Below are 11,435 nucleotides of genomic sequence, written 5' to 3' on the forward strand. Positions count from 1 at the left end.
GACTTTGTGGCTGTGGTAACTAGCGGAAACCAGTCTCCTCGCGGATGTGGTGTATGGAGAGTGGACAGACCGCTCCACTTGAAAGAAACAAAGTTGCACAAAAAGGTAATGGACAAAAAAGTTACTGTTCCTAGTTGACCACTAGAAGCAACGGGTACATAGGCATCATAATATTAAATATTGCATCAGAACAGAGTATTCAACAACCAACATCAAATTCACTGTAAATTAATATTTACAATCCATTATATGTATGTTTTTCATGTGTATTTAGAGATAGACTTTCATGTTATAAAATATCATCTCAGTAAATCAAATTGTGCAGGCCAAAGTCAATAAAACTTAAAGTCTCATGTTTTAGATTGAGACTTGAAACCAGCAGTTCATGCTTGAAAACCCACAAATGTTGCTGAGTTAAAGCAGTTCTGCATGCAAGAGTGGGCCAAAATTCCACTGTATAATTTACAATTTTCAGTCCCTTCAAGACAGGCAGTGGAATCATGCACTAGCAGCACAATGACTCTTTGTTGTTCTGGGTCTGTGACATATCTCTCTCTCCCCCTCCCCCTCCCCCTCCCCCTCCCCCATGTCGCTCGGAGTAGGAGTGCTGATCTAGGATCAGGTACCCAGCTGTCTGTATAGCACTCCTACTCGGACATGATTTATTAAATACGGCCATGAGCATTTGTCTCACTGAGTTATCGCATTCTCCAATTGAGTTTCAGTCAGAGAGAGAAATTACCCCAGTGCATAAACCAATTATCCCAGAGTTATCTTTCCTCTCTGCTGGAAATGGGGTTGGATTGATGGCAGCCCATGATAGGGTAAAGGGGTGAGTGAGGTAATCAGGCATAAATCTAATGCGAGCTGGGTTATTATGTTCCAATGAAGCAAACATTTCATAGGCCTCCATGCATTAGCTCAGCGTTTCCCAACTCCAGTCCTCGAGTACCCCAAACAGCACACATTTTTGTTGTAGCCCTCAACAAACACACCTGATTTAACTAATCGAAGGCTTGATGATTAGTTGACGAGTTGAATCAGGTATGCTTGTCCAGGGCTAAAATTTGAATGTGTACTGTTGTGGCTACTCGAGCACTGGAGTTGGGAAACACGGCATTAGCTCACTGACAAACGTCATGGGCCAAGCACGTTGTCCCAAAGGGTGGGAGAATCTTGCTGATTATGTTAACTCAAACAGTTAAAACTCATCTGCCCCTTATTTACTGTAATAACAATAGTAAATGTGCCAACATCAAATCACATTCTATTGGTCGCGTACACATATTTTGCAGATGTTATCGCAGGTGAAGCTAAATGCTTATGTTTCTAGCTCCAACAGTGCAGTAATACCGAACTATACAAAACAATACACACAAATCCCTAAAAATAAAGAAATAACGAAATATCAGAACAAGCTTAGTCAGAGTCCGGAATATAAATATATATGTATATGATGGTGTGTGTAGACAGTATATGAATAGAAAGGTGTGTACAGCAGTAGTTATATAGGATGGGCCTTGACTAGAATACAATTAAGTAATAAGGCCCGAGGGGGTGTGGTTTATGCCAATATACCATGGCTAAGGGCTGTTCTTATGCACGACGCATAAGAACAGCCCTTAGCCGTGGTATATTGGTCATATACCACAAATCCCAGAGGTGCCTTATTGCTATTATAAACTGGTTACCAACGTAATTAGACAAATAAATGTTTTTGCAATTGGCATTAGGACTCGACTCACCGAGTGTATAATACAGTATACAGTGCATTCGGAAAGTATTCAGACCCCTTGGCTTTTTACAATTTTTTTTATGTTACAGCCTTATTCTAAAATGGATTAAATTGTTTTTTTCCTAATCAATCTAAACACAATACCCCATAATGACAAAGCAAAAACAGGTTTTTAGACATTTTTGAAAATGTATTAAAAATAACAAATGGAAATATGAAATTTACATAAATATTCAGACCATTTACTCTGTACTTTGTTGAAACAACTTTGGCAGCGATTACAGCCTCAAGTCTTCTTGGGTATGATGCTACAAGCTTGGCACATCTGTATTTGGGGAGTTTCTCCCATTCTTCTCTGCAGATCCTCTCAAGCTCTGTCAGGTTGGATGGGGAGCGTCGCTACAAAGCTATTTTAGATTGGGTTCAAGTCCGGGCTCTGGCTGGGCCACTCAAGGACATTCAGAGACTTGTCCCAAAGCCACTCCTGCGTTGTCTTGGCTGTGTGCTTAGGGTCGTTGTCCTGTTGGAAGGTGAACCTTCACCCCATTCTGAGGTCCTGAGCACTCTGGAGCAGGTTTTCATCAAGGATCTCTCTGTACTTTGCTCCAATCATCTTTCCCTCGATCCTGACTAGTCTCCCAGTCCCTGCCGCTGAAAAACATCCCCACAGCATGATGCTGCCACCACCATGCTTCACCGTAGGGATGGTGCCAGGTTTCCTCCAGACGTGACGCTTGGCAAAGTTCTATCAACACATTAATATTATGATATTATGCCATTTAGCAGACGCTTTTATCCAAAGCGACTTACAGTCATGTGTGCATACATTTTTACGTATGGGTGGTCCCGGGGATCGAACCCACTTGACTGTAGTACTCGCTTAGGAAAAACACGAGACCACTGCTACTCGCCTTTTCAAGATGCCTACAAGGCCCTCCCCCGCCCTCCCTTCGGCAAATCAAATCACGACTCCATTTTGCTCCTCCCTTCCTATAGGCAGAAACTCAAACAGGAAGTACCCGTGTTTAGGTCTATTCAACACTGGTCTCACCAATCGGAATCCATGCTTGAAAATTGTTTTGATCACGCGGACTGGGATATGTTCCGGGTAGCCTCTGAGAATAATATTGACGTTTACACCGACACGGTGACTGAGTTAATCAGGAAGTGTATAGGGGATGTTGTTCCCATGTTGACTATTAAAACCTACCCAAACCAGAAACCGTGGATAGATGGCAGCATTCGCAAAAAACTGAAAGTGCAAACCACCGTATTTAACCATGGCAAGGTGACTGGGAATATGTTTGAATACAAACAGTGTAGCTATTCCCTCTGTAAGGCAATCAAACAGGCAAAACGTCAGTACAGAGACAAAGTGGAGTCGCAATTCAATGGCAGACAATCACGGATTACAAAGGGAAAACCAGCCACGTTGCGGACACCGATGTCTTGCTCCCAGATAAGCTAAACACCTTCGCCCGTTTTGAGGATAACACAGTGCCACCGACGCGGCCCACTCCCAAGGACTGTGGGCTCTCGTTCTCCGTGGCCAAAATGAGTAAGACATTGAAGCGTGTTAACCCTCACAATAGCTGCCAGCAACAGCGCCTCTTCAACCTCAGAAGGCTGAACCCTGCACCTTAGAGGCTGCTGCCCTATATACATAGACATGGAGTCACTGGCCACTTTAATAATGAAACACTAGTCACTTTAATAATGTTTACACACTGCTTTACTCATCTCATATGTATATACTGTATTCTATTCTACTGTATTTTAGTCAATGCCACTCCGACATTGCTCGTCCTAATATTTATATATTTCTTAATTCCATTCTTTTACTTTTAGATTTGTGTATCGTTGTGAATTGTTAGATACTACTTGTCATGAACCCTGCATCCTGAGTCGGTTCCTGCCTGTGTTGCCATTTTTCTGCTCGGAATCTCCAGTTTCCTGAGGGTTCGTGAACGCTCCCGGCCTGGTTGCCGGGCGACGTTGCTAGGCGGGAGATCTCCTGATTAACCGCACCTGCATCTCATCAGCGGTCTGCACACCTGGTCCTGATCATCACCCTTCTTAAGCCCTGACCTGACATCCATTCCCTGCCGGATCGTTAGCCATGAACATCAATCTCCCGGAACCTTCACCCAACCCCTGCCTGGTTGTCGGTGGCTGCCGAGCCATTCTTGGATCTACCACTGCACCTCCACCAACTCATCTCCGCCGTCCGCTCTGTCCCCTGGATTATTCTACATCGTTTTTTGAATCGGTTAAATAAATACTCACCTTCGTTTCAACTCACCTTGTCCTGGTCTGCTTCTGGGTTCTGGCTTAGTAAACCGTGACAGAACGATCCGGCCAGAAATGAAACCAGCGGACCTGGACTCTGTTCGCCATGCCATTACCCATCAGGAGAAGATGTTGGGACAACATAGCACGGCGCTACAGGAGATAGCTTTGTCCGTTCTGAACTTTTCTACCAGTCTGACGAAGATCCAGGCTCAGCTCAGTTTGCCGGTGGAGAATCCACGACCGGTTTCACCCATCTCGCCTGCCGCTTCTGGAGCTGTGCCCTTCCGTGAGCCCAAGGTTCCGACGCCTGATAAATATGAGGGGGAGTTGGGAAGATGCCGTTCTTTCCTTATGCAGTGTGGATTAGTGTTCGATCTACAGCCCCACTCTTATGCCACAGACAAGGCTAGGATAGCCTTTGTCATTGAGTTGCTGCGTGGTCGAGCTCTGGAGTGGGCTTCAGCCGTTTGGGAACAACAGGACACCTGCATGGCCTCATACCAGGAGTTCACGGCCGAGATGAGGAAGCTATTTGACCATTCCGTCCGAGGTATGGACGCAGCTAGGCGCCTGTTTTCGCTTCGCCAAGGAACTTGCAGCGTTGCCGACTTCGTGATCGAGTTCAGGACTTTGGCTGTGGAGAGTGGGTGGAATGAGGAGTCTCTGCAAGCGGCCTTTTACCAGGGGCTGTCGGAGCAGCTCAAGGATGAGTTGATCTCCTATCCGGAGCCTAGTGACCTGGACAGCTTGGTAGCCTTGTCTATTCGGGTGGATAACCGAGTTCGAGAGAGAAGGAGGGGAGAAGCAATGGGGCCCGGTCCACTTGTTCCCGGCGGTCGTTAAACTGCTCGGCTCGCTAAAGTTGGGAGGACTTTTAGCGAGCCAGTTTCAACCTCTCAATACCTCTGTCAGACCCCCGCTTTCCCGGCTACCCTCATGAACAGGAATCAGAGTCTAGCGATTAACGCTTTCGTCGATTCAGGTGCCGATGGAAGCTTTATTGATGCCGAGTGGTGGAACAGCTGGGGCTTTCCAAGGAGCGATTACCGGAAGCCATTGAAGCTACCACTCTGAACGGCAGTAGTCTGGCACGTATCACGATGAGGACTGAACCGGTTAAGATGCTGTTGTCAGGGAATCATTCTGAGGTGATCTCATTCTTCATTCTGCCTTCTTCCCATGTTCCTCTGGTCCTTGGATACCCCTGGCTGAAGGAACACAATCCCACGTTCGATTGGGTGACTGGCAAGGTAACTAGTTGGAGCCTTGAGTGTCATGCTAACTGCCTCAAGACTGCCTGTTCCCATTCTGTTCCCAGTCAGGTGATTGAGGCTAGACCCCCAGATTTGTCCCTGGTTCCCGAGACATATCACGATTTGGGGGAAGTGTTCAGTAAGCAGAGGGCTCTGTCACTCCCTCCCCACCGACCATATGACTGTGCCATAAACCTGTTCCCTGGAGCTGTCTATCCCAAGGGACGGTTATACAGCATCTCCCGACCTGAACGTGAGGCTTTGGAGACCTACATCAAGGAGTCCCTAGCGGCTGGTCTCATTCGTCCCTCATCATCACCCCTGGGGGGCAGGATTCTTCTTTGTGGGTAAGAAGGATGGCTCTCTTCGACCGTGTATTGATTATCGGGGGTTGAATGATATCACGGTCAAGAACAAGTATCCCCTGCCCTTGATGAGCTCTGCCTTCGACTCCTTACAGGGTGCTACTGTGTTCACTAAGCTAGACCTACGCAATGCGTATCACCTGGTCCGGATCAGAGAGGGGGGACGAGTGGTTGACGGGTTTCAATACACCGATGGGTCACTTGAGTATCAGGTGATGCCGTTTGGACTGACCAATGCTCCAGCAGTGTTCCAGAGTATGGTGAATGACGTCCTGAGAGATATGATCGGTCTCTTTGTGTTTGTTTACCTGGATGACATTCTTATCTTCTCGAAGGAACCTTCCAGCCACGTCCAGCATGTCAGGCAGGTTCTGCAGCGATTGTTGGAGAATCGCCTGTTCGTGAAGGCCGAGAAGTGCGAATTTCACGCCCACACTACATCTTTCCTCGGGTACATCATCTCCAGGGGAGAGATCAGGATGGACCAGGAGAAGGTTAGGGCGGTTCTGGAATGGGCCCAGCCCGGTACGAGATTGCAGCTCCAGAGGTTTCTGGGGTTTGCGAATTTCTATCGCAGATTCATCCGGGATTACAGCCGTGTGGCCGCTCCTTTAACTGCCCTGACTTCCAGTACCAGGACCTTCAGTTGGAACCCTGAGGCGGACCGAGCGTTCCTGGATTTGAAGAGGCGATTCACCAACGCACCGATTCTCTCTCAACCTGACACGGCCCGTCAGTTCGTCGTGGAAGTGGATGCGTCTGATGTGGGGGGTTGGCGCCATCCTGTCCCAGCGATGCTCCACTGACGGGAAACTCCATCCCTGCGCCTACTACTCTCGTCGTCTTTCGTTGCGGAGAGGAACTACGATGTGGGTAACCGGGAGCTTTTGCGGTGAAGCTTGCCTTGGAGGAGTGGCGCCACTGGTTGGAGGGGGCGGAGCAACCGTTTATTGTCTGGACCGACCACAAGAATCTTGCTTACGTGCAATCGGCTAGACGTCTCAACTCCCGTCAGGCCAGGTGGGCTTTGTTTTTGGACGCTTTAATTTTTCCCTGACGTTCCGACCTGGGTCTAAGAACGGCAAGGCGGACGCCTTGTCCCGGATGTTCTCCAAGACGGAGGAGAGTGGGGCCAAGACCGAGACGATTCTTCCCCGGAACTGTGTCGTGGGAGCAGTTAGTGGAGGATTGAGGAGGAGGTTATGGCGGCCCTTCGGATTCGCAGCCCGGTCCCGGTAACGGTCCACCCGGTCGTTTGTTTGTGCCTGAGTCGGTTCGTTTTGCTGTCCTCCAATGGTCCCACGCCAGCAAGATGGCTTGTCACCCTGGCGTGGCCCGGACGATGGCATTACTTCGCAGACGATTTTGGTGGCCGGCCATGGGAGAAGATACTCGGAGGATTGTTGCTGCCTGTCCAGTGTGTGCGCAGAATAAGAGTGCCAACCGGCCCAGCTCTGGACTACTTCACCCCCTCCCTATTCCCCGGCGACCATGGTCGCATCTGGCCCTGGACTTTGTCACTGGGTTGCCCTCTTCAGAGGGGAACACGGTCATTCTGACTATCGTGGACAGATTCAGCAAGTTCGCCCACTTTGTGCCCATTTCCAAGCTTCCCTCGGCCTCTGAGACGTCGGAGATCCTGGTTAGGGAGGTTTTCAGGGTCCACGGGTTGCCCAGTGACATAGTTTCCAACCGTGGCCCTCAGTTTACCTCTGCTGTCTGGAAGTCTTTCTGTTTGGCCATTGGAGCTACAGTCAGTCTCACATCTGGTTTTCACCCCCAATCTAATGGTCAGGCGGAGAGAGCCAACCAGAAGATGGAATCCACGCTACGCTGCCTTGTCTCCTCCAACCCCACCTCCTGGGTCTCTCAGTTGCCTTGGGTTGAGTATGCCCACAATACTCTACCTACATCTGCCACTGGGATGTCTCCCTTCCAGTGCCTGTATGGCTACCAACCTCCCTTGTTTCCTTCTCAGGAGAAGGATCTCTCAGTGCCCTCTGTTCAGGTCCACATTCGTCGTTGCCACCGGACCTGGCATCGGGCCAGAAAGGCCCTCCTTAGAGTTTCTGACCGGTATCAGCTCCAGGCGAATCGTCGCCGGATTCCCGCCCCCACCTATACCACCGGAGATAGGGTCTGGTTGGCCACACGGGATCTTCCTCTGCGGACTGAGTCTAAGAAACTGTCACCGAAGTTCATTGGTCCGTTTGTGGTGGAGAAGGTGATCAATCCTGTGGTGGTTCGACTCAAGTTACCTAGAACGCTCAGAGTCCATCCCACCTTTCATGTCTCCTGCCTCAAGCCTGTTCTCCTCAGTCCTCTGTTACCCCTCCGCCTCCTCCTCCTCCCCTCGGATGATCGGAGGTGGTCCTGCCACACGGTGCGCCGCATTATGGATTCCAGACGGCGGGGCCGGGGTTTCCAGTATCTCGTGGACTGGGAGGGGTATGGTCCTGAAGAGAGGAGTTGGATTCCTCGGTGCCAGATCCTGGATGCTGACCTCCTTCGTGACTTCTACCGCCTCCATCCTGGCGCTCCGGGTAGTCCGCCCGGTGGCGTTCGTCGGAGGGGGGGTACTGTCATGAACCCTGCATCCTGAGTCGGTTCCTGCCTGTGTTGCCATTTTTCTACTCGGAATCTCCAGTTTCCTGAGGGTTCGTGAACGCTCCTGGCCTGGTTGCCGGGCGACATTGCTAGGCGGGAGATCTCCTGATTAACCGCACCTGCATCTCATCAGCGGTCTGCACACCTGGTCCTGATCATCACCCTTCTTAAGCCCTGACCTGACATCCATTCCCTGCCGGATCGTTAGCCATGAACATCAATCTCCCGGAACCTTCACCCAACCCCTGCCTGGTTGTCGGTGGCTGCCGAGCCATTCTTGGATCTACCACTGCACCTCCACCAACTCATCTCCGCCGTCCGCTCTGTCCCCTGGATTATTCTACATCGTTTTTTGAATCTGTTAAATAAATACTCACCTTCGTTTCAACTCACCTTGTCCTGGTCTGCTTCTGGGTTCTGGCTTAGTAAACCGTGACACTACTGCACTGAAAGGAGCTAGGAACACAAGCATTTCGCTACACCCACAATAACATCTGAAATATATGTGTATGTGACCTATAAAATCTGATTTGGTTTCATCAGACCAGATAATCTTGTTTTTCATGGTCTGAGAGTCTTTAGGTGCCTTTTGGCAAACTCCAAGCGCGCTGTCACTCGCCTTTTACTGAGGAGTGGCTTCCCTCTGACCACTCTACCGTAAAAGACTGATTGGTGGAGTGCTGCAGAGATTGTTGTCCTTCTGGAAGGTTCTCCCATCTCCACAGAGGAACTCTGAAGCTCTGTCAGAGTGAACATCGGGTTATTGGTTACCTCCCTGACCAAGGCCCTTCTCCCCCGATTGCGAAGTTTGTCCGGGCGGCCAGCTCTAGGAAGAGTCTTGGTGGTTCCAAACTTCTTCCATTTAAGAATGATGGAGGTCACTGTGTTCTTGGGGACCTTCAATGCTGCAGAAATGTTGGTACCCTTCCCCAGATCTGTGCCTCTTCACAATCCTGTCTCGGAGCACTACGGACAATTCCTTCGACCTCATGGCTTGGTTTTTGCTCTAGCATGCACTGTCAACTGTGGGACCCTATATAGACAGGTGTGTGCCTTTCCAAATCATGTCCAATCAATTACATTTACCACTGGTGGACTCCAATCAAGTTATAGAAACATCTCAAGGATGATCAATGGAAACAGGATGCACCTGAGCAAAATTTTGAGTCTCATAGCAAAGGGTCTGAATTCTTATGTAAATAAGGTATTTCTGTTTTTTAATTTTTATCTGCCTGTGATACCGGGTGCTGTAGATGTCCTGGAGGGCAGGCAATGTGCCCCCGGTGATGCGTTGCGGACAGTGCAATTGCCGTACCAGGCCGTGATACAGCCCTACAGGATGCTCTCAATGGTTCATTTATAGAAGTTTGTGAGGGTCTTAGGGGCCAAGCAGAATTTCTTCATCCTCCTGAGGTTGAGGAGGCGCTGTTGTGCCTTCTTCACCATACTGTGGATGGATCATTTCAGGTTGTCATGATGTGCACGCCGAGGAACTTGAAGCTTTTCACCCTCTCCACTGCGGCCCGTCGAGTTGGATGGGGCGTGCTCGCTCTGCTGTCTCCGGAAGTTCATGATCAGGTCCTTCGTTTTGTTGATGTTGAGGGAGAGGTTATTTTCCTGGCAGCACTCCGCCAGGGCCCTCACCTCCTCCCTGTAGGCTTTCTCGTCATTGTGGGTAATCAGGCCTACCACTGTTGTGTTGTCTGCAAACTTGATGATTGAGTTGGATAGGTGCGTGGCCATTCAGTCATGGGTGAACAGGGAGTACAGGAGGGGGCTGAGCATGCACCCTTGTGGGGACCCAACGTTGAGGATCAGTGTAGCGGAGGTGTTGTTGCCTACCTTCACCACCTGGGGTCAGCCCGTTAGGAAGTCCAGGACCCAGTTGCACAGGGCGGGGTTCAGACCCAGGGCCCCGAGCTTAGAGGGCACTATGGTGTTGAAGGCTGAGCTGTAGTCGGTGAACAGCATTCTTACATAGGCATTCCTCTTGTCCAGATGGGATAGGGGCAGTGCGATGGCGATTGTGTCATCTGTGGATCTGTGCAGTATGCAAATTGTTGTTGGTCTAGACCAGGGCTGCCCAACCCTCTTCCTGGAGATCTACTGTCCTGTAGGTTTTCAGTCCAACCCTAATTTAGCATATCTGATTCAGCTAGTTAAGGTCTTGTTGAGCAGCTAATAAGTAGAATCAGGTGTGTTAAATTAGGGTTGGACTGAAAACCCACAGGACGGTAGATCTCCAGGAAGAGGGTTGGGCAGCCCTGGTCTAGGGTGTCAGGTAAGGTGGAGGAGATTTTCTTGAAATTGTATATGCAGGACTCCCTCGTAAAATAGACACTGGTCTCATTGGTGTCTCTCTGATTAAATAAAGGTAAATAAAATATAACCTTAACTAGCCTTTCAAAGCACTGCATGATGACAAGTGAGTACTACGGGGTGATAGTCATTTAGTTCAGTTACCTTTGCTTTCTTGGGTACAGGAACAATGGTGGACATCTTGAAACAAGTGGGGACGACTGGGATAGGGATAGATAGAATATGTCCGTAAACACTCCAGCCAGCTGGTCTGCACATGCTCTGAGGATGCAGCTTGGGATGCCATCTGGGCTGGCAGCCTTGTGAAGGTTAACATGCTTAAATGTCTTACTCACGTCGGCCACGAAGAAAGAGATCTCACAGTCTTTGTGAGCGGCGATGGCCCGCGGCAGTAGCACTGTTTTCCTCGAAGCGGGCGAAGAAGGTGTTTAGCTTGTCCAGGAGCAAGGCGTCGGTGTCCGCGATGTGGCTGGCTTTCCCTTTACAAACCTTGATTGTCTGGAGTCCCTTCCACATACGTCTGAGCCGTTGAATTGTGACTCCACTTTGTCCCTGTACTGTAATTTTGCCTGTTTGATTGCCTTATGGAAGGCATAGCTCATCTGTTTGTACACGTCAGAGGCGGTTGGTGGGAGGAGCTATAGTAGGACAGGCTCATTGTAATGGCTGGAATGAATTAAATGGAGCAGAGTCAAATATGTGGTTTTTATATGTTTGATAATGTTCCAATTATTCCATTCCAGCCATTACAATGAGCCCATCCTCCCACCAGCCTCCTCTGGTACACATCCATGTTCCCAGTCACCTTACCGTGGTTAAATGAGGTGGTTCGCACTTTCAGTTTTGCGCAAATGCTGCCATCTA

Source organism: Coregonus clupeaformis, chromosome 31 (genome assembly GCF_020615455.1).
Source record: "Coregonus clupeaformis isolate EN_2021a chromosome 31, ASM2061545v1, whole genome shotgun sequence".
In the NCBI taxonomy this organism is placed as follows: Eukaryota; Metazoa; Chordata; class Actinopteri; order Salmoniformes; family Salmonidae; genus Coregonus; species Coregonus clupeaformis.